We start from the raw sequence: 24,907 nt of genomic DNA on the forward strand, positions 1-24,907 counted from the left end.
ACAGATGCTTGTACTTTGCTTTTGTTACATATTTAGCAGTGGGTTTATATCACTGATAAATATCAAGAACATTTCATGGGAGAACAAGGAAGTACCTTGGTTACTATGCAGTCACCAGAGTACACTTCAAAGCCTGTGTGATTTCACTACCTCTGTTCATAAAATTCCCTCATTTAAAATGTCATTTTAAGCCAACTTTCAACCTCGCAGCTAAAGCCCCATGCTGCTGCTTTTCATTCCTTCACTACCTAATAAATGTTCACCACCAGACCACTACCACATATGAATGATTACAGTCACTCTGATAGAAACTACTTATAGGATTTGTTATAGCACAAATTAGAGAAAACAGCTTAAACTCGAGAGACCAAAATGACCCACGGAAGGTTTATTTATTCAGTACGTATTTATCAAGATACCTTAGGCAAGGAGCTATAGGAGGCTCTGATGAAAACTATGATTTATCAGTAACTACTGTCCTCAAGAAGATTGCTATTTCCAGAGGTGGGAACAAGACAAACACACAAATAACTAATTCAGGGCATAAAGTGATGAATACTATAAAGAGGAACAGAGTTCAAAAGAGGTAGTGACAACCTTCAGTTAGAGGAATTGGGCATTTCCCCTTAGAAGAGTCATTGAACTTGTGCCTTAGAAAATGGGCTACATACCATTTGGACAAAGGATGACTAGGAGGGAAAGTATTCCAAATGCAAGGAGTGCCTTGAGCAAAGACACATGCCACAACATGCAAATCAGCTCCCCCAAAGAAAAGCAAACATTCTTTTTTCATCATATTTCCTACTTGGGTATATTAAGTGTATGTATTTCTTTGGAATAATGAAATATTATCATGTAACATCCTATATATTTACTATTTCATATATATTCAAAAATGGACCAACAGAAAATATGTTAAGAATAAAATAGTACTTTCAGAGTTTTCTTTGATTGCTTTTCACATTTTTCCTGTCAAAGTAAGTTCTTCATTCAGAGCAGCTATTGTATTAGTCAGTGTTCTCCAGAGAAGCAGGACCAATAGGATGTGTGTGTGTGTGTGTGTGTGTGTGAATGTGCATGTGTACATATACATGTATGTGTATATACACATACGGTCAGGTCTCCATATCTGCAGATAAGGAGGGCCAACTCTATGCATTGTACTACACCATTTTATATACGTGAATTGAGTATCCATGGATTTTGGTGTCCGTGGGGGCTCCTGGAACCAATCCTCCATAGATACCAAGGGATGACTGTTTATGTATGTATACTCACACACACACACACACACACATATATATATACACATATACCTTTCATATTGGTTGGGGAGAGAGACATTTATTTTAAAGGATTGGCTCATAGGTGTGTAGGGGCTGGCAAGTCTGGTATTTGCAGGGCTGGCCAGTAGGCTGGATATTTTGGCAGGAGTTGGTGTTGTAGCCTTGAGTCTGAAGTCAGCCTGGAGGCTGAATTCCTTTTTCTTCAGAGAACTTTAGTTTTTTCTTGTAAGGTCTTCAACTGATTGGATGAAGCCCATCCACATTATGAAGGGTAATCTGCTTTACTCAAAGTCTACTGATTTAAATGACAATGTAAAAAAATATTTTCACAGCAACATCTAGACTGATATTTTATGAAACACCTGGGTACTATATAGCCTAGTCAAGTTGACACATGAAAATAATCATCATAGTTACCATGATTCATGAAAACATGGCACTAATGAAAAGAGGGAAACAGTATCTCTGTTTGTGTAGTTCATCATAGTTTTGTAAACATTTTTGCAAATGTTAAAAACCCTGTGAGGAAAGAAGGGAGCATATTGCTAGCAACAGTTTCTAAATGACAAATCTGAGGCAGAGGGAAATTCAGAATCTTGAAGGTTAAGGAGCTAGAAGTGGCACAGTTGGTGTCAGAATTGGAATTGATGTCTTCTGACGCGTTATCTAATGATCTTTCCATTGCACCATCTACTAGTGATCCAGTACAAATTCCTATAGCATTGATTATCTGTAACAGTCTCTTGACAGTTAAATGTACCTTAACTGATATATGTTCTACTCGCCAAATAAATTCTAAGACGTGCCTTATTATAGAAAACCCTGCTGTGTCCTATATATAATTGAATATCAGTAAGCGTTTTATAAGAGTGAATTCTGCTACAAATCCTATTTACACTAGGTAACGATTTGTTTATATAGCTTCTGGTGACAGACTCCTTGAATTAGTTTTCAAGGCATGTGGATGATGCTGTGTTTCAGTGCCTTTTATATGGCTGGCAAGTGTGAAAGGCCTAAATTCTCTGTATTAAGAAAGGCTTATGAGTTGTGTGAACATGGGCAAGTTGCTCAACTTCTCCAATGTCTAATTTCTTTATCTGTAAAATAGAAGATGATACTAGAACCTCAAGAATGTTTTATGTGAATCGAAAGTGTATAATAGGTATGAATGTCTCCATAACACTCAAGGTACAAGAGATGTCACGGTTCTTTATTTTCTAAATAAAGCCATCTCCAAATCAACAACTTATCAAGGTTAACTTATGAAGTCCAATATAAGTGATTAACTGAGGTTATCCTCATTGGCGCTTACAAAATCCCTGGGGCTTACATACTCCTAGGAAAATGGGGAAGGGCCTGGCTCTTGGTCAATAGGGATGACTCTTTTTCCCCTTGGCTCCATCTAGTTGCTATATCCTGGGACACAACCTTCACAGACACGGATGGTAGCTCAGCCTTCTGAATGCACAACAATAGTTGGGCACTACTTCTATGCCATATACTGGAGACGGCCTCCTTGGGGGGACTGACCAATATATACTCGAGATGTTCCTCTCTGCTGACTCCTTAGCCACAAACGACTTACTCGAGGTGCTCAAGCTGCAGCACTTAAGGCCAATTCTCACAGGTATTCAAACATCCATTCTCATACAAGGACTTGTTATCTCCAGAGTGCTGAGTCCAGGCACTTGAAGAAATCTACAGTTCTCCCCATGATTCAATCGGGGAACAACCTCCAGGGTTGGGCCACTTTCCTGAAGCCTCCATTTTCATCCCCTTTGGGATAGTTCAATTTAATCCCTATATTGGCTGAGGGCTTTGAAATGAGTCCTATTACTCTCACTCTGAGGATAAAAGGAATCTAGATTTCGAAGGCCTAGGGCGCTGGCATTATTCTTTGGTGAAAAGACAATAGAAAAAAAAAAATCAAAAAATTAATTTCTCAGAAAATCACACTGATGCATAGGCAAATCACTTAGCATAGAATAATTGTTCAACATGTGTTGCTTCTTACCACTGTTATTTGGAAGACTATAAGTGCATGCTGTTTATGCTCCATTGAATCTTCTGTATCTCCAGAAGCAAATTGTATAGGGGAAGGATCCTGGCTTTTGGAGTCACACAGCTCGGGAGTTGATTCTTGGCTCTACTGCTTATTACCTCTGTGCACTTAGGTGACTTACCTCACCCAGCCTCAGTTTTTCTTCTGTAAAATCAATTGTGTAGCTTAAATGCACATAACCCATATAGCCTTAGGCTTCACCTGGCAGGACATATAAGTATTTCACATTTATAATAATATCCCGAATCTCAAGGCTTTAAGTCCACAGCTGCTCGACTAGTAGAAAAATCAGTTTTTTGGTGGCAGCCCTTCCCATTCATTTAATTCTGTCTGGGAGACCCTGTGGGTGAGGTTTGCCTGCAGTCACTTTGTTCTCACGTCCTCTGCTCTTAGCCCCAGGCTGCTGCCCTCATGCTTCTCTCCATCTCTGGACAGTAGAAAAACTCCTTTCAAGTCTCACGATCAGAGATATTTCAAGTTAGGCCCCTAGAACCAGATCTGCAGGTCGGTCCCAGCCATAGCACACTCACGCTTGGTGAGGAGCAGTGTCAGGGAAGGTCATGTGCAGCCTCCTGCTGCCACATCCATGGCTCTCTTTGACATTCAGGCAAGCTACCAGCTTAGACCTGCTCTTCCATATCTTCTCATAGTTTCTAAGGTCCCTTTCTCCAGGCCAGCCTCCTTCAAGGAATCCTAGTCCCCTAGACTGGTTTGTGGATGCCTGAACACAATATGTAGACCAGGTTTAAGTTCTCACCTACAGATATCCTGCGCCCATGCAAAATAAGATGTGTGTCTGGGCATCTGTGTCAGTCCTTAGGGGCATTCTGTGATGGTCACAAAGCCCCTGGGACATTTTGTAACAAGAAGTTTTGCTATTAGGCACAAATAGAGGACTTCATGTCATGCTTCAGCCTTGAGCTGGTCCAAAATATTACTTAAAGCAGCTAGCATCTGCCACATAGTAAGCTATCAGTAAATAAAAGTCCCCTTCTGTCTTCTTTGCTTAAGAACAATTTGATGTATTTGCTAGATTGTTGACTTTAAGCATATTTTATCTTTATGCCAAGTGGACTGTTTTTACAGTGATAAGATCTGAGACCCAATGTCCTTTGAGTCATATTGTTAAATAGAACATCTCAGGACTTGAGTGCTTACTCTCAACGTAGTCTCCATGTCTGTAAGCATGACTGGCTTAATCAGAAATATGATTAGTGGAATGTATAATAGTTACCGGGGAGAGTCATGGTACTGCACCATGGTGGGAGCTAATTCAGCTTGGACCCCAACAAATAAGGAATTCTTACCAAAAATGGAGCAGAATAAAACTGGCTCCTTGAATGCTGTGGGACAGAGACATATAGGGTAAGACACTAGCGTTAGGAGTATTGGGCCAAGCAAATAATTAAAAATCTTCCCCACAGCTTACAAGTAAAGCAGGAAGGCAACTGTTTGCAAGCTATATTGCAGGGAAACGAAGCCTCTGTAAAGCTTATATTTAAGTGAACTTTGATCTTTTGCCAATGTAAAGAATAAGCACTATTTATTAACCCCTATAAGGCACTAAAGAAAAGAAGCCACAACTTAAACACAGAACAATGTGGGGTTAGACATTCTGGGAAAACAGAAAATGGTTAGTAGATTTGGGACAATACAGGAAGAATTGTCCAGATCTGACCAAACCTGAAACTATTCCTTTTGACATGAAAGGGACAGGGAAGAGGATATATATTAAAAAAAAAAAAAGAACAAAACACTTATGTGATGTTTATAGATATATTATGAGCCTTTAAAAAGAAAACATTTATTTATTTATTTTGGCTGCGCTGGGTCTTAGTTGCAGCATGTGGGATCTTCATTGTGGCATGTGGGGATCTTTTTTTTTATTTTAGTTGTGGCATGTGAGATCTAATTCCCTGACCAGGGATCGAACCTGGGCCCCCTGCATTGGGAGCACGGAGTCTCAGCCACTGGACCACCAGGGAGCTCCCTATGAGCCTTTTATATAGTAACTTCCTTTATCTTTAAAACAAGCATATGAAGTACTGTTGACTCCATTTTATAGATAAAGTAACTGAGGTATAACTTTCCTAAAAACACAGAGCTAGAAACACCAGAGCCAGGATTAAAAATCAGGTACTCTTTATTAAACATGGTTATCATATAACCTAACAATTCCATTTCTAGGATCTAGTCATTTCATTCCAAGAGAAATTAAAGCATATGCTCACATAAAAATGTGTACACTAATGTTCAAAGCAGTGTTATACATAATAGCCAAAAGGTGGAAAAATCCAAATGCCATTTGGAGGACGAATGAATAAACAAAATGTGGTACATACATACAACGGAATATTATTCAGCTACAAAAAGGAATGAAGTGCTGATTTATACTACAACATGGAGGAACCTTGAAAACATTATGCTAAGTGAAAGAAGCCAATAACAAAGAAGCCAATTCCATTCATGTGAAAGGTCCAAAATAGGCAAATCTGTAGAGAGAAAGTAGATTAGTGGTTGCTTAGGGTGAGAGGGATGGGAAATAGGGGTGGGGATGGGAGGGTAAAGCTAATGGATAACAAGATCTCAAAAGAGAAAAAAATCTGGTTCAAAATCTGGACTTTCAGCTCCTGGGCTAAGCCATCTTTCTTGACCCCCGAAGCCTGCTGACTAGAACTTCTTGCTCTATATACTTGAAGACTATAAAATACGTTTGGCTTTGATACGCACAGGGGGGGAAAAGTCAGGTGAAAACAGTCCCTTAAGGGAGCCTGGCTTAATGAGTCTCAATGATAAATTGATGGGTAACATGTATGAGGTTTCAACATCTGTTCGCTATGACTATTCTTTTACCTTCCCTTACTGTAGATCAGGTCTACCATTGTCCTGTTGCTGCTGAACATCTCAGAAAAAGCTGGGATTAAAGTGTTACAGTGGGGTATTCCAGAACAGGTTCATTACATTGTTGCTCTAAGTTCAGCTTTCAAAAATGGCTAAATAGAACCCCAAATTTAATTTCTCAAGGAAGCTATGAAAAATTAACAAACAGAAACCTCAATTAAATAGAGTTGGGAGACCAGAAAGAGGAGCTCTCATACCCTGTAGAAATAACAGAGCCCATTGGACAGAAAAAGACCCCTCTTCTTTCCGGGCAAGGACTCAGGCAATGAAAAGCCATGGACTCTTTGTTTACTAGAGTCCTCCTAACTTCCATTTCCCCTCTATAAAAGCTTGTTCCTTCCCTTGCCGTGCGGGGACTTGCACGTGGCTTGACATGGTTGCAGACCCTGAATTGCAATTCTTTACTGATCCCAAAATAACCTATCTTGGCTGGAGAACTATCTGGCAGAAATACTTGTTTCAGGTTAACAAAGCAATCTTCAAGCTGTGCGAAAATGTCAGCTAAATAAATGGGGCACAGATACTTGAAAGCTGAAAAGCTGAAAACTTTTGTTGTTCTTGCCTTTTTCAAAAAAAATCTCACCATTAAATTCTGATACTGACCAATAAACAGATATGAGGCAGGGCCCCCTGCTGACACTTTACTAATAAGTACTAAGTGAGTTGGAGGCCTGTGCTCAGTGCCTTGGCCTAGCACGTGTAAACTTTCTAAAATTACCAGGACTCTCGGCTCTTTGATGATAATAGTCTTGGCTTGGTTGTAAACCACCCTCTCATCATTACCACAGGCCACTTTCACTGACCTGGGTTTCCCCAGATCCTGGTGAACAGCCATCAATCAGAAATGATAAGGTGAAAAGTCATGCACCCTCTATTTGTCCCTGTTTTCTAAGAAGAGAATTTCATTCCTCAGCTCTCAGTTCCAAAGCTCTCAAAAGGCTTTTGTTTGGAAAACTGACTATATCTACAGCAATTGTAATAATTTTTAAAAGCGCCCACAACTACTCATTTCTTAATAAGCAAATCTCCAATTTCTCCTGTCATTCTTACCCACCAGGTGGTGCTACTTCCTTACATTTCCTAAAGACCTCCACTTCTGAAGTAACTTTTTATAGTAGGTTCAAGTTCCCTGTATTGACTCGCAAACTTCTGTTGTTCGAGACTCATAATGTAATAAGGAATTTTGTAAATGGAAACCAGTCAGTTGTAGTTGAAAAGCCAGTTGCAACACAATCAGATGTTTAACTTTGAAGTCACTCTTGTGTATTTAAACCAGAAGTAAGGCCAAGGTTATGGGCAAGCTGTGGTGATAGAAACCATGAAATCAGCAGACTCCACCCTTCTACTTGTGTGGTGCATTATTCCTAACAGGTGTAAGAGTAGATGAGTTCTCGTGCCATAAACACTGCTTCATTAAAACACACACACACACACACACACACACAAAACACACACACATATAAAATATTACCTACAATAATCTTAGAACTGTAATTTAGCCTTTAATAAAGCTTTGTAAAGATCTTGCAATATTTTTCCTTGATCACAATATGTAAAGCAGTTTCTAAAACAGGGATAATAATATTTATCCTGAATTTAAAGGCAACCTTGGAAATGAAAGGACTTAAGTTAGGAGGAGGCAGGTGGCTGGATATATGAATTATGTTCATGGGGCCGTGGCAGAGGCAGATCAAACCCATTTGCTCTCCTGCCATTTCCTGGTCACCTTGCAATTAGATGGGTTCAAAGGACTGGTTCTGACTAGTGAAATACTAGTGGATGTAAGTGTATTATTTGAAATGCCTTTGCAAGTGCCTCGTTTCCCTCTTTCCCTAACAGAACACCCGAGGAAGCTGCGTGCTCAGGCTGGTGCATCTACAACATGGAGGCAGCTCCACTGGCCTGGGTCTCTGAATGACCGTGTGGAGCAGAAAGTCTGCCAACTCATATGAGAGATGTAATGTGGACAAAAATATAAACTTATTGTGTTAAGCTACTCAGATTTTGGAGTTGATCGTAACCCTTGAGCACATGCCCAGAATAATGCCAGCTTTCTCTCTGCAAGGATGTTCTGCTCTCTTATGTCATTCCTAACCAATACATGACTTGATTCTGTTTCAGATTATTTACCTTTGGGGCCCTTGTTAGGGTGTAGACTTTAAGTCAGTCTACAGTCATCTGTATTACATATTGTGTTGGAATCCTCGACTTTCATTTTCTTCTCTTTGCAAGGATTAACCACAAAAATTTCAAGAAAAAGCATTTTAGCAGGAGCTTGGTAGATAGAATTGTTTGAAATCCCAATAATGTCGTCTTATAATTTGTGTTACATAACCTTTATGAACATCGATTATCTCTTTTCTAAAATAGAATTAATAAGCGCACCAATCTTAGAAGTTTGATGTGAGGATTGGTAATTTTTAACATAAATAATATAATTTTCTTTTTTGCTTTTCTGAACTCATGACTTTTACCTTGGTGTTAAGAAAGTTTCCATCTGTGCAGGATGAATCTAAAATTTGTTTATATGATGAATGCAAATAGAATAAATTAAAATTCTTCTTCTGACGTATACGTTTGGATTGTGCAGTAAGACTTCAGCCTTATAAGCTTGGAGGACTCAGCTTAGCAGTTAACCAGTGATGGAGAGATGTTTCCCCTTCTACCTATGGCGGCCAGCCAGGCCTTCTCTGGGGTAAAACACACTCCTTTCAAACTAAGGGTAATTATGGGAGGAAGAGGACAGTAAGAGAGTGAAGAGAGTGGATGTCTCTCTGCATTTTTCCTTCTCTAGGTTTTGGCTCTGGCCTAGACCCGGACATTCTTTAAGTGAGAGGAACACAGAGAATGGAGAGGTACTCTTTCACCCTTCTACTCACCATTTGAGATTCTGGGAGGAAGCAAACATGCGGGCTGCCATGTCCCAAGTTGCAGCACAGGCACATAAAAATGAACTATGTTCAGGTGGAGGAAGGCCTGGAGATTTAGGCTTCCTGCGTTGCCTTTGATCCTACGTGGGGTAGACTGACCCCAAGAGATTGAGCATCGGGCTGGAGAGCTTTCAGCAGCATCCTGGTGGATAAAGAATATTGCACTAGAAACCAGAAGAGGCAAAGGATATTACATTCAAGGCCCCTGACACTTCCCTGTTGCCACGCAGTTGTATAAGTTGTACCCCTGCATGAGAGGATACCATCCTTAGGGAGAGAGGCAGAAGAATGGAGAAGACCATATGAGACTTTTATTCTATAGAAAGAAACATTATACTTTTAAAGATGTTGGATTGGATTAAATTTAAATGGAATTGGACAGTTAATTTTTTTTCCTATTCAAATGTAGGGGATTCAAATTGAAAACCAAAGTAGTTGTAGACAAAATAAAGCAATTACATTTTATGTAATTTATTTAAGATAAGAAGTACATTCATAAATAAACATATATATGTATATGTAAAATGTATACATTACATAGTATGATCATAAAATCATAAATTTTGACCCTGCTATATATATTAAATTCTGAATACAGTGCTCATAATAAGTGCTTAATAAATGTTAAATTAATGTTAAAATTTCCAGAATGCATGGAATCTCTTCTTGGATATTTCAGAAGCACATAAAATTTAGTATGTTAAATAAAGAATTCTTGACTGCCCACAATTCCGATTTATTTCTTCTCTGCCTTTTCCATTTCAGTAAATGGCCTCACCATCCAGCCAATTTCCTCAGTCTTTGAGTTTTCCCTTTTCTTTCATCTCCACATCTAATCCAGCATGATATCTTTTTTTTTTATTAATGGCAGCACTTGGTCTTTTCTTTTTTTAATTGATTGATTGATTGATTTTTTAACATCTTTATTGGAGTATAATTGCTTTACAATGTTGTGTTAGTTTCTGCTGTATAACATAGTGAATCAGCTATATGTATACATATATCCCCATATCCCCTCCCTCTTGCGTCTCCCTCCCACCCTCCCTATCCCACCCCTCTAGTTGGTCACAAAGCACGGAGCTGATCTCCCAGTGCGATGCAGCTGCTTCCCACTAGCTATCTATTTTACATTTGCTACTGTATATATGTCAATGCCACTCTCTCACTTTGTCCCAGCCTTCCCTTCCCCCTCCCTGTGTCCTCAAGTCCATTCTGTACGTCTGCATCTTTATTCCTTTCCTGCCCCTAGGTTCATCAGAACCACTTTTTTCTTTTTTAGATTCCATATGTACCAGCATGAAATCTTGCTGGCTTTCTTATTAAATATGTGTTGAATCTTCCTTTCTCCCCATGTTCATTATCTAAACTTAATCAAAACCAACTGGATTTCTGCATTTAACTTCCTAATAGTGCCCCATCCATTCTGTATCTATCCCAGAAGCGAATGTAACCTTTTAGAGACATAAGAGGAATCTGGTCAATCCCTTGTTTACAAAGCCTTTGATGACTTTCCATTGCTCTTGGAATAAAATCAAACCTCGGCACTTTCATCAGCTAAGCCCTGCGTGGGTCGCTCTCTGCCTGCCTCTCTAACTTTCTCCCTCACCACTCTCCCGCTTCCTCCCACAGTTCAGACCACGCAGGACTCTGAAATTGCTCACTCATGTTCTTTGTGTCTGGAATTCTCTTCCTCTGGGTCTTTGCAGGACTAGCTCCCTCACAGCCTACACCTCTCATCTCCAGTATCACTTTAGACTTTCCTGACTATCCTGCTCATTCTTTATCAAATGTTTATCTCCTTTATAACATTTATCACAATCTATAACTACTTTCATTTGCAAACTCTGCTTACCTGTTTGTCGTCGGTAGACTATGAGCTCTGTGGGGGCAGGAATCTTGTCTATTCACTGTTGTATCTTCATCATCCAGTACTGTTAGCTGTACATAGAGGAGTTCAATACTTATTTGCTGAAGGGAGGAAGAGGGAAGGAAAAAAGGAAGAGAGGAAAGAAGGAAGGAAGGAAGGAAAGATGTGGGTAACAAATGAATGCTCCCAAGTCCAAATCACTAATAAAATTCATTATGATGACTGTAACATATCTTAACCTATTTTCTGCTATATAAGTCTTAATAAACCACTTATTATTTATAATAAAATTAGCATTATTTGTTTTTTACAATCATTGTATATTCTGAACTAATGTCACAGGAAATTTTATTAATCTTGGTTATTAAATTGTTTTACCAAATTTGAAACATAATTCACCACGTGGTAGTGCTAGTCATCAAATATTTCCAGCTTCTTGCCTTCAGGTAGATGGTGGGAGTGTACTTTCTGGTCCCTTTTTTGGTTGGGAGGGGCCACGTGGCTAGTACTTGCTAATGAGTAATGTGTTGTGATGGAAGTGGTGTGTTTCATTCGCAGACTGGAGCATGTAATTGCTGATACAAGGTCTTTCAAAGATTTCTTTCCTTGTGCCAACAGGTTCACCAGAGAAAGTAATAGTCTTTATGTTGCTTTTTATTATTATTTGTTCTTTAGATGCTTATAGACACTTAAGCATTTTCCCCATTTATTAAATTTTGATGAATGTATGTAACATTTACTTTGTTTTGTAAAGCTATTACTTCAACGTGTCTTGGAAATCTATTTCTATCAGCTCTTCATCATTCATTTATTCATTCAACAAACATCCACTGAGTATCAGGCCCTCTTCTATGCTCTTGGGATAGATCAGTGAACAAAACAGACCACGATGTTCACCCTTTCAAAGCTTGCGTTGTAGAGTTGTAGAGATAGACAATAAGTATAATATTTAAGTAAATTATGTAAATTAAGTAAAATATGTTGTAAGGTAATAAATGTCATGGGAAAGAGAAAATGTGAGTGAGACCCAGAAGTCTGAGATTTAGAGGAGGTGGTCAGGGTAGGGTCACTGGGAGAGTGAAGCACAGGCAAAGTCTTGAGGGAGGTGTGGGACTGAGCCAAGCAGATATGTGAGGGAAGAGCCCTCCAAGCTGCAGTGGATTAGCTAGGGCAGTGATTCTCAGTGTTTTGGTCTCGGGTCTCTTTTACACTCTTCAAATTTGTTGAGCTTTTGTTTTATAGTTGACATTTTAGATCCCATGAAAGGGTCCTGGGGACTTACAGGGATCCCTGGGGCATCCTTTGAGAACTACTGAGCTGGAGCAAAGGCTCTGAGGGAGGCACATGACTGGTCTGTTGTAGGAACTCCAAGGGTGCCTTTGTGACTAGAGAGTGATCCAGGGGAGAGTCAGGAGAGGAAGTCAGAGAGGTAGGTAACTGTGTCCCAATCATGCAGGGCCTTCCAGGATCATGTAAAACCTTAAGTTTTACTCTGAGGCACGTGGGGCATCATTGAAGAGCTTTGAGCACAGAAGGGGTATGATCTGACTTAAGGTTTTAAGAGGACACCGTGGTTGCCATGTTGCAACTAGACTGGAGGACACAGGAGTGTAAGTTGGGAGACTTGTAAGAGGCTCTTACAATCATTCAGGGGAGGCAACCACTTTATCAGTTAACTCTAAATACATCGGTAGGCTCATTACAAACTCCTTTTGTATTGTTACAGTGATGCCACTTCTCTCTAACTGAGTCACATTCAATGTATTCTCTTCTCTTCCCCTCATGGCCTTATGTAAAGATGTTATTTCTTAATTGCACATTTCCTGTAATTTTCTTGTTAAAAGGCAGTACCGAAAAAAAAAATCACTTACTTTCATAGCTCCTTTTTAACTAGTATTTTTAATTCTTACTCTTTTATCAGCAGACTCATTTTTCTAGATCTTTTAAAACATATACTACTTTGAAAGGCAATTATGAATTCTTTTGTTAACATTTTTGTTAGTCCTTTTTTTTTTCCCAAACCCATGTTTTTTTTATTGAGCAAAAATCACCATAGAGAAATCTTTGACATATAACAAATATGGCGTCCTGAAGTACAGAACCACATCTATTCAGAGTATTGCCTGGCCATTTAAGTTTGCCTTTAATAGTCCATTCCAACATTCAGTGAGGCTCGTGACTTCTGGAAGGTACAACCTTCTATAGTCATTCCCTGGGCTTCCTCTGGTTTTTGCAGAGATCAGACTGGTGAATTAAACAGAGATGTGATGGTGACCACCACCTCTGCATCCCACAATTTTAACGGTGACACTAATTTCCACTCTCGCACTTAAGATGTAATAATTGGTTTTCATTTACTACCTTGACTTGGGTGCAATTTCAGGGCTTCCTTACACTGATGGGTCTTACCCACAGGACTGGAAACCAAAATGAGGTTATTGCAACTGCTAAATATATCAGCCCCAAATATACATGTGGGTACTGGAGACATGATCACTGTGAGCCACATTTGAGTCAAGACGCCCCTGACCCCTTTCGACCCCACTTTAATGGGGTGACCATTTTGATCCTTTGGGTTTCTATGAGCCAGTCAATGTCAATGCTTTATTACTGGTCCAGGTTTCCTCATTTTCTCCTCAAGTAAATGATAGACTATTAAAAAAAAAAAAAAACTGTAGTATGTTTAAACTTATTTATTCTATCTCTAAAATTTGTATCACAGAGAAAATGTCACCTTCTCTTATGTCAAGATGGCTTATAATCCATGTCTCAATCTAATAGATCAACCCTATTTTAAAATTCTTTGACTGTTTTAAAGCAGTGGTGTACTCAAATTTGGTCGTGCCAGTAGCCATGGCAACCACAGACCTCAAAGGCTACCTTTGTGGAAAGTCACTGTTAGGACTTGGCAGCCCTCCACCATGGACCCTCAGCTCACACCCGCTGAGGTGGGAAAGAGGCATCAAACGTGGCCTCCAGTGGTGAGAAGATTGGAGGCGCTGGCTGGGTTCTTGCAGGTATGGAGACCCACAGAAGCCTAACACAGAGCAGATTATTTTAATTTTCTGGTCAATGAAAAGACCCAAACCTGAGTTATATAAAAGGAGAGGATAATGGAAATGGAAAATTTCTAAGAATAAAGAGAAGAAAGTTAGTGAAACAATTTGAAACACTTTTCCTAGCTCAAGAAAATGCATTTGATAATTTCCTGAATGTCTCTAAAAGTATGGTTATACATTTTGCAATAATGAAATTTTAAGTCAGTTTTGATGAAATTCGATTCACAAACAGTACAATTCACCCATCTTTAGTGTGAAGCTTGGTGAGCTGTGACAAATATAAAGGATAATCACCACCCCAACTGAGATAGAAAACCTTTCTATAACTTCAAAAATTAACTCCTTCAAAAAAAGAGTGGATATATGTATATGTATAACTGATTCACTTTGCTGTACAGCAGAAACTAACACAACATTATAAATCAACTACACTCCAATAGGAATTAATTAAAAAAAACAATTAACTCCTGCTCCTTTACAGTCAATCCCTCACCCCCAGGCTCTGGCAGCTACTGATCTCTGTATTTACAGTTTTGCCTTTTTAGAATGTTTTATAAACGACCTGGCTTTTTTCACATACCAAAACACTTCTGAATTTAATCCTGTTATTCATCAGTAGTTCACTCCATTTTATTGCTCAGCCCTTATTTCTTTAGATCAATATGTCCCAATTTATATATTTCTTTATAAATTGGTGGATAGTTGGGTTGTTTCCAGTATGTGGCTATAATGAATGAAGCTGTTATAAACATTCATGTTCAAATCTCTGTGTGGATATTTTTTACATTTCTGTTGGGTAAATATCTAAGACTATTCAAAGAGACTGTGCCATTGCACCCCATCAACAATGTAGAAGGGATCCAGCTCTGCACACTCAAGCATTTGGTGTTGCCAGTTTTTCTTGTTGTTGTTGCTTAATTTTAGCTCTCCTAGTAGCTGTGAAGTAGTATCTCATGGTGACTTTAATGTGAGTTTTTCTGATGAATACTGATGGAAAGCATCTTTCTATGTGTTTGCTCTCCAGATCATTTCTTTTTTTTTTTTTTTTTTAAAGGTTAACATTTTATTATTTATTTATTTATTTATTTATTTATTTATTTTTGGCTGTATTGGGTCCTCGTTTCTGTGCGAGGGCTTTCTCTAGTTGCGGCAAGCGGGGGCCACTCCTCATCGCGGTACGCGAGCCTCTCACTATCGCGGCCTCTCTTGTTGCAGAGCACAGGCTCCAGACGCGCAGCCTCAGTAGTTGTGGCTCACGGGCCCAGCTGCTCCGCGGCATGTGGGATTCTCCCAGACCAGGGCTCGAACCCGTGTCCCCTGCATTGGCAGGCAGATTCTCAACCACTGCGCCACCAGGGAAGCCCCAGATCATTTCTTTTTGATAATGCATCTGTTCAAATATTTTAATGAGTATGTTTAAGTTCTTTATGTATTATTGATACAGTCTCCCATCAGATATGTGTTTACAAATATTTTCTTTCTGGTCTGTGGTTTGTCTTTTTATTTTCTTTTCAGTGTCTTTCAAAGAGCAGGGAGTTAAATTCAATTACCCAGTTTTTAGGGGTTCTGCTTTTTATATATGTTCTATAAAATCTTTGCCTAACCTAAGATCTCAAAAATTTTCTCCTATGTTTTCTTTCTTTTTTTAAAATTTTTTAATTTAATTTTATTTATTTTTTAATACAGCAGGTTCTTATTAGTCATCAATTTTATACACATCAGTGTATACATGTCAAACCCAATCGCCCAATTCATCACACCACCATCCCCACCCCCCTGCGGCTTTCCCGCCTTGGTGTCCATACGTTTGTTCTCTACATCTGTGTCTCAACTTCTGCCCTGCAAACCGGTTCATCTGTACCATTTTTCTAGGTTCCACATACATGCATTAATATACGATGTTTGTTTTTCTCTTTCTGACTTACCTCACTCAGTATGACAGTCTCTAGATCCATCCACGTCTCAACAAATGACCCAATTTCGTTGCTTTTTATGGCTGAGTAATATTCCATTGTATATATATACCACATCTTCTTTATCCATTCGTCTGTTAATGGGCATTTAGGTTGCTTCCATGACCTGGCTATTGTAAATAGTGCTGCAATGAACATTGGAGTGTATGTGTCTTTTTGAATTATGGTTTTCTTTGGGTATATGCCCAGTAGTGGGATTGCTGGATCATATGGTAATTCTATTTTTAGTTTTTTAGGGAACCTCCCTACTGTTCTCCATAGTGGCTATATCAATTTACATTCCCACCAACAGTTCAAGAGGGTCCCCTTTTCTCCACACCCTCTCCAGCATTTGTTGTTTGTAGATTTTCTGATGATGCCCATTCTAACTGGTGTGAGGTGATACCTCATTGTAGTTTTGATTTGCATTTCTCTAATAATTAGTGATGTTGAGCAGCTTTTCATGTGCTTCTTGGCCATCTGTATGTCTTCTTTAGAGAAATGTCTATTTAAGTCTTCTGTCCATTTTTGGATTGGGTTGTTTGTTTCTTTAATATTGAGCTGCATGAGCTGTTTATATATTTTGGAGATTAATCCTTTGTCCGTTGATTCATTTGCAAATATTTTCTCCCATTCTGAGGGTTGTCTTTTGGTCTTGTTTATGGTTTCCTTTGCTGTGCAAAAGCTTTGAAGTTTCATTAGGTCCCATTTGTTTATTTTTGTTTTTATTTCCATTAGTCTAGGATGTGGATCAAAAAAGATCTTGCTGTGATTTATGTCAGAGCGTTCTTCCTATGTTTTCCTCTAAGAGTTTTATAGTGTCCGGTCTTACATTTAGGTCTCGAATCCATTTTGAGTTTATTTTTGTGTATGGTGTTAGGGAGTGTCCTAATTTCATTCTTTTACATGTAGCTGTCCAGTTTTCCCAGCACCACTTACTGAAGATACTGTCTTTTCTCCACTGTATATCCTTGCCTCCTTTGTCATAGATTAGTTGACCATAGGTGTGTGGGTTTATCTCTGGGCTTTCTATCTTGTTCCATTGACCTATGTTTCTGTTTTTGTGACAGTACCATATTGGCTTGATTACTGTAGCTTTGTAGTATAGTCTGAAGTCAGGGAGTCTGATTCCTCCAGCTCCGTATTTTTCCCTCAAGACTGCTTTGGCTATTCGGGGTCTGTTGTGTCTCCATACAAATTTTAAGATTTTTTGTTCTAGTTCTGTAAAAAATGCCATTGGTAATTTGATAGGGATTGCATTGAATCTGTAGATTGCTTTGGGTAGTATAGTCATTTTCACAATATTTATTCTTCCAATCCAAGAACATGGTATATCTCTCCATCTGTTGGTATCATCTTTAATTTCTTTCATCAGTGTCTTATAGTTTTCTGCATACAGGTCTTTTGTCTCCCTAGGTAGGTTTATTCCTAGCTATTTTATTCTTTTTGTTGCAGTGGTAAATGGGAGTGTTTTCGTTGTAATTTGTCTCTAGGTATTCTTTGATTTTCTCTTTGATTTCTTCAGTGGTCTCTTGGTTATTTAGTAACGTATTGTTCAGCCTCCATGTGTTTGTGTTTTTTACGTTTTTTCCCCTGTAATTCATTTCTAATCTCATAGCGTTGTGGTCAGAAAAGATGCTTGATATGATTGCAATTTTCTTAAATTTACTGAGGCTTGATTTGTGACCCAAGATGTGATCTATCCTGGAGAATGTTCCGTGCGCACTTGAGAAGAAAGTGTAATCTGCTGTTTTTGGATGGAATGTCCTATAAATATCAATTAAATCTATCTGGTCTATTGTGTCATTTAAAGCTTCTGTTTCCTTATTTATTTTCTGTTTGGATGATCTGTCCATTGGTGTAAATGAGTTGTTAAAGTCCCCCACTATTATTGTGTTACTGTCGATTTCCTCTTTTATAGCTGTTAGCAGTTGCCTTATGTATTGAGGTGCTCCTATGTTGGGTACATATATATTTATAATTGTTATATCTTCTTCTTGGATTGATCCCTTGATCATTACGTAGTGTCCTTCCTTGTCTCTTGTAACATTCTTTATTTTAAAGTCTAGTTTATGTGATATGAGTATTGCTACTCCAGCTTTCTTTTGATTTCCGTTTGCATGGAATATCTTTTTCCATCCCCTCACTTTCAGTCTGAATGTGTCCCTAGGTCTGAAGTGGGTCTCTTGTAGACAGCATATATATGGGTCTTGTTTTTGTATCCATTCAGCGAGCCTGTGTCTTTTGGTTGGAGCATTTAATCCATTCACATTTAAGGTAATTATATGTATGTTCCTATGACCATTTTCTTAATTGTTTTGGGTTTGTTTTTATAGGTTGTTTTCTCTCTTGTGTTTCCCACTTAGAGAAGTTCCTTTAGCATTTGTTGTAGAGCTGGTTTGGTGGTGCTGAATTCTCTTAGCTTTTGCTTGTCTGTAAAGCTTTTGATTTCTCCATCGAATCTGAATGAGATCCTTGCCGGGTAGAGTAATCTTGGTTGTAGGTTCTTCCCTTTCATCGCTTTAAGTATATCATGCCACTCCCTTCTGGCTTGTAGAGTTTCTGCTGAAAAATCAGCTGTTAACCTTATGGGAGTTCCCTTGTATGTTATTTGTCATTTTTCCCTTGCTGCTTTCAATAATTTTTCTCTGTCTTTAATTTTTGCCAATTTGATTACTATGTGTCTCGGCATGTTTCCCCTTGGATTTATCCTGTATTGGACTCGCTGCGCTTCCTGGACTTGGGTAGCTATTTCCTTTCCCATGTTAGGGAAGTTTTTGACTAGAATCTCTTCAAATATTTTCTCTGGTCCTTTCTCTCTCTCTTCTCCTTCTGGGACCCCTATAATGTGAATGTTGTTGCGTTTAATGTTGTCCCAGAGGTCTCTTAGGCTGTCTTCATTTCTTTTCATTCTTTTTTCTTTATTCTGTTCTGTGGCAGTGAATTCCACCATTCTGTCTTCCAGGTCACTTATCCGTTCTTCTGCCTCAGTTATTCTGCTATTGATTCCTTCTAGTGTATTTTTCATTTCAGTTATTGTATTGTTCATCTCTGTTTGTTTGTTTTTTAATTCTTCTAGGTCTTTGTTGAACATTTCTTGCATCTTCTCGATCTTTGCCTCCATTCTTTTTCCGAGGTCCTGGATCATCTTCACTATCATTATTCTGAAATCTTTTTCTGGAAGGTTGCCTATCTCCACTTCATTTAGTTGTTTTTCTGGGGTTTTATCTTGTTCCTTCATCTGGTACATAGCCCTCTGCCTTTTCATCTTGTCTATCTTTCTGTGAATGTGGTTTTTGTTCCACAGGCTGCAGGATTGTATTTCTTCTTGCTTCTGCTGTCTGCCCTCTGGTGGATGAGGCTATCTAAGAGGCTTGTGCAAGCTTCCTGATGGCAGGGACTGGTGATGGGTAGAGCTGGGTGTTGCTCTGGTGGGCAGAGCTCAGTGAAACTTTAATCCGCTTGACTGCTGATGGGTGGGGCTGAGTTCCCTCCCTGTTGGTGTTTTGGCCTGAGGCAACCCAACACTGGAGCCTACCTGGGCTCTTTAGTGGGGCTAATGACAGACTCTGGGAGGTCTCATGCCAAGGAGTACTTCCCAGAACTTCTGCTGCCAGTGTCCTTGTCCCCACGGTGAGCCACAGCCACCCCCCGCCTCTACAGGAGACCCTCCACCACTAGCAGGTAGGTCTGGTTCAGTCTCCCCTGGGGTCACTGCTCCTTCCCCTGGGTCCCGATGCGCACACTACTTTGTGTGTGCCCTCCAAGAGTGAAGTCTCTGTTTCCCCCAGTTCTGTCAAAGTCCTGCAATCAAATCCCAGTAGCCTTCAAAGTCTGATTCTCTAGGAATTCCTCCTCCCGTTGCCGGACCCCCAGGTTGGGAATCCTGACGTGGGGCTCAGAACCTTCACTCCAGTGGGTGGACTTCTGTGGTATAAGTGTTCTCCAGTCTGTGAGTCACCCACCCAGGAGTTATGGGATTTGATTTTACTGTGATTGCGCCCCTCCTACTGTCTCACTGTGGCTTCTCCTTTGTCTTTGGATGTGGGGTATCTTTTTTGGTGAGTTCCAGTGTCTTCCTGTCGATGATTGTCCAGCAGCTAGTTGTGATTCTGGTGTTCTCACAGGAGGGAGTGAGAGCACGTCCTTCTACTCCACCATCTTGGTTCCTCTCCTCTGTTAGTCATTTTTTATTTATTCATTTTGGCTCCATGTTTTTTGTTCTTTTTGCTCTTTTTATCAGACATATTTTTCTACAATGAATGTCTTACATTTTAAACTAGCTCTTTCTTTGACTTCAGTTCCAATAAGAATTTTTTTCTGAATACATTTTTTTGGTACATGAGTTCATTATAAAGTAAAAATAGAAGTTTCTTTTCTTTGGTACATAAAAAAATCAAATAAGTCTATCATCTGTTATGATTTAATTAGAATGCAGTCACTCTGTTTCTCTGCATTTTAAAGATTCTTTCTACTCATCCATTTCAAATCTCAATGTTATTTTGAAAGATAATTTATTATGCAACATTGGTTTCTATGTCTATTTCATCCTCTTGAAGAAGAAGCTTCACTAATCTTCCTTTACCCACCACTCATTTCCTGTCCCTTGTTGGCTCATGAGGATGTGATCAATTTAGGCATATATTTATGTTATTCCTCATTCACTTCTGGTTTCCATACTGAGGCCCTTGAAAAAATCTTACTGAACCAACTAAAACATTTAAAAACTTTTAAAAATTGAGGTGTAACTGACATACAACATTATATTCATCTCAGGTGTATAACATAATGATTAGATATTGAATATATTGCCAGATGGTGTCCACCATAAGTCTAGTTAACTATCCGTCGTCATACATAGTTACAAAGATTTTTTTCTTGTGATGAGATCTTTTAAGATTTATTCTCTTAGAAACTATCAAATATGCAATACAGTATTATTAACTATGGTCACTATGCTGTACATTACATCCCCATGGATTATTTATTTTATAACTGGAAGTTTGTACCTTCTGACTACCTTTATCCATTTATCCCACTTCCTCCCTCCCACCCCCCAATCTGGCAACCAGCTATCTGCTCTCTGTATCTATGAGCTTGGTTCTTTTTGGATTCCCCATACAAGTGAGCTCCTATTATATTTGTCTTTCTCTGTTTTTACATAGCATAATCCCCACAAGATCCATCCATGTTTTTGCAAATGGCAAGATTTCACTTTTTATGGCTAAATAATATTTCATTATGTATACATACGTGTGTGTGTGTGTATCACCTTTTCTTTATCCATTTATCCATTAATGGACCTATAGGTTGTTTCCATATCTTGGCTATTGTAAATAATGCTTCTGTGAACATAGGAATGCATATATCTTTTCGAGTTAGGTGTTTTTGTTTTCTTTAGATAAATACCCAGAAGTGGAATTGCTGTATCATGTGATAGTACTACTTTTAATTGTCGAGGAACCTCCATACGGTTTTCCATAGTGGCTACACCAATTTACATTCCCACCATTAGTGTACAAGGGTTACCTTTTCTCCACATCCCTCCTCACGAACACTTGCTATTTCTTGTCTTTTTCATAATAGTCATTCTAACAAGTGTCAGGTGATATTTCATTGTGATTTTGATTTGCATTTCCTAATGATTTGTGATATTGAGCATCTTTTCATGTATCTGTTGGCCTTCTCTATGTCTTCTTTGGAAAAATGTCTATTCAGATCTTCTGCCCATTTAAAATCAGATTGTTTATTTTTTTATCATTGAGTTGTGTGAGTTCTTTACATATTTTGGATATTAACCCTTGATCCAATATATGATTTGCAAATATTTTCTCCCATTCAGTAGGTTGCCTTTAATTTTGTTGATGGTTTCTTCTGCTGTGCAGAAGCTTTAGTCTGAGGTAGTCCCACTTGTTTATTTTCACTTTTGTTGCCTTTACTTTTAGTATCAAATCCAAAAATATCATTACCAAGATGGATGTCAGGAAACTTACTACTTATGTTCTCTTCTAGGAGTTCTATGGTTTCAGGTCTTACATTCAAGTCTTTAATCCATTTTTAGTTAATTTTTGTGTATGGTGTAAGATAATGGTCCAATTTCATTCTTTTGCATGTGGCTGTTCGGTTTTCCCAACACCATTTATTGAAGAGACTGTCCTTTCCCCATTGTATATTCTTGGCTCCTTTCTCATAAATTACTTGACTATATATGTGTGGGTTTATTGCTGGGCTCTATTCTTTCCATCAATCTATGAGTCCAAAACTATTGTTTCTTAAATTTAAGTGGAATTGAGTTGGTTTGGGGGTAGCACTGGTAGTTATTAATCCAGAAAAGGAATTTTGGTGTATTCTGTATAAATGGATCTTAACATGCTCTTAAATAGAGGTGAGATGTTTCAGTGTGCTCATTAACTTGAGCCAAAAATTACATGAAGCCTTTCCTCTCATGAGGAGAAAGAGTAAAAAAGTACAAATTGGTTTATTGAAGATGACTAATAATTCTATAGTTAAATTTTAAAATGTAAAAATAAAAAAACCAAACCTACCCTTATTTCTAAGCTGTTAAACTCTTATAAATAAAGAATAAAGATAATAAATAAAATTATCATATTGACTGATGTCACCAATTTTATTGTTTGTTTTGATTTTATAATTTTTTTTTGCAATTTCATATTCCTCCAGTTTGTAGGTTAATTAGAAAGTACTTTGAAACTTCTTTTTTTGTGGTTTGTTTTACTCAGGCAGTGTCCTCTTCCTCTTGCTCTCCCAAAGGAAGAGAAGAATGATCATCAGTGGCCAATGGCAGTTGCAGAACCAACACCAAGAACCAGCTTCACACTCAGGAGAGAACACTAAGCTTCTTCCTCAGAGTTTCGAGTGCTCTGCATATTCAGAGAAACTTCTCTCATAATGAACTGTAGAAATGATCCCTGAAAACATAGTCTTTGAAATTTCTATTTTCGATGCAGGCAGTTCCTGACTTATGGTGGTTCCACGATTTTTCAACTTTACAATGATGCAAAAGCAATATTCATCCAGTGGAAACCGTACTTCAAGTTTTGAATTTTGATCTTTTCCTGGGCTAGTGATTTGCCCTAAGATACTCTCTTGTGATGCTGGGCAGCGTCAGTGCTGCAGCTCCCAGTCAGCCACACAATCACGAGGATAAACAACTCGTACACTTACAACTATTCTGTGCCCATACAGCCATTCTATTTTTTTCTTTTCCTTACAGTATTCAATAAATTACATGTGACATTTCAACATTCTATTACAAAACAGTCTTTGTGTTAGATGATTTTGCCCAACAGTAGGCTAATGTACGTGTTCTGAGTACATTTAAGGGAGGCTGCACTAAGCTGTGATGTACAGTAGCTTGGGTAGATTAATGCGGTTTCAACTTAACAATATTTTCAACTTATACTGGGCTTATTGAGACTTAATCCACCATAAATTGAGAAAGATCTGTTATACTTCTCTTGAGTCTATATAGGGCAATTGCTACATATGTAGGGTGTACATATAATTTATTTTCTAAATTGGAGCAAAACTGAGAAATAAAAGGTGCACTAGGACCTAGGACAATGGGTGTAATTGTGACTGTCCCCAGCACACCAAAATATCTCATCACCCTATAGACATGTATTAGAGAAGCACATTTCTTTCCGTGGTTTTTGTGTCCTAAAGGGAAAGAAATTTCCAGAATAGTATGGTAGAAACACTTTTATCTTTTCTCTGCCTCTTCCCTTATCCCTCCCCAGAAGAGGAGGAGATTGATGAGTCTGGGAGAAAACTGAGCATGTAATCTCCAAGTATAACCACTGCCAAAGCAACCAATGTAATACTCGATACTTCCAAAAATAAAGATTTTCCCAGATGCTTGCTGCAGAAGTTTCTGATATTACATAAAATGATAAATGTTTGCTTGATAATTCTAATTTTCAATATCCATATGGAGTTTTGAAAAATTAAATTTAAAAATATCTCTCTCTTCACTACAACTCCCTCTACTGTAAATCTTTTCAAAGTCTTCAGGTAGAAACTTCTTTTTAAAGGAAAGCTTTCTTCTCATTTTTATGTATCATCAAAAGATGCCTTCTCTGTTTCTGAGAATCCTCTGTTTAATAAAATTTAAATTTAGCTTTTGCCTTTTTGCACTCGTTAAGGGTGCAAATCAAGTTCAACCTACTTTATTTTGTGTATTCTTGAGCTACATTTATTATTAATCTAAAATTTAAAATCTAACCCAAATTGTGGAGCCCAAGTTGGGAAGTTTTTGTTTTGTCTTTTCATCTTTTAAAGACTTCCCTACAAAAGAGTGCCGATGAGTATATGTCACTTTTGAGCAGCCTATAGATCTTTCCATGGTATTGAATCTTTAATTTTAAAGACAGAAACAAAAGATACTAAAAGCAAAGCTAAACATTAACAAATGCCTATTTTCAACTGCTTGAAAAAATAAGATGGCTTAATAAATAAAAAAGAAAGATGCAGTACTGTTCCAAATATAATATATCTTTCAGATTATGAAATATCTACAGTCGTATACTACTGTATCAGCTAGCATTACCCATATCTCTTAAATCCACTAGTATTTCAGGACTAAAAGACATCAAGCTCCACATACCTGATTATTTACTATGACTCTAAATATAGTGTCAGTTTGTTCTTTTACCTCTTCAGGAGTAAATTCAGTTGAGTATATCGGAGTCAAGAGGCCTGAACCATCCAGGCATCTTTTTTTGAGACGGAATCCTCTCTTTACTCTAGCTGAACGATCCCTAGGGAGAGACATCAAGAGAACACAGAGACTGCACTTGAGTCTGAGGAAGAATGCTGCCTTCACTAAGT

General features: G+C 38.4%; 1 non-coding gene across 1 annotated transcript; it reads right to left on the minus strand.

Moving 5' to 3' along the window:
• Positions 1–22,791: 22,791 nt before the first annotated feature.
• LOC133097071 (small nucleolar RNA U3) lies at positions 22,792–23,002 on the minus strand. The gene has a single exon (XR_009701947.1). It is a non-coding gene; the product is annotated as a small nucleolar RNA U3 (small nucleolar RNA).
• Between the last annotated feature and the right edge of the window lie 1,905 nt (positions 23,003–24,907).

Source organism: Eubalaena glacialis, chromosome 8 (genome assembly GCF_028564815.1).
Source record: "Eubalaena glacialis isolate mEubGla1 chromosome 8, mEubGla1.1.hap2.+ XY, whole genome shotgun sequence".
Lineage (NCBI taxonomy): Eukaryota > Metazoa > Chordata > Mammalia > Artiodactyla > Balaenidae > Eubalaena > Eubalaena glacialis.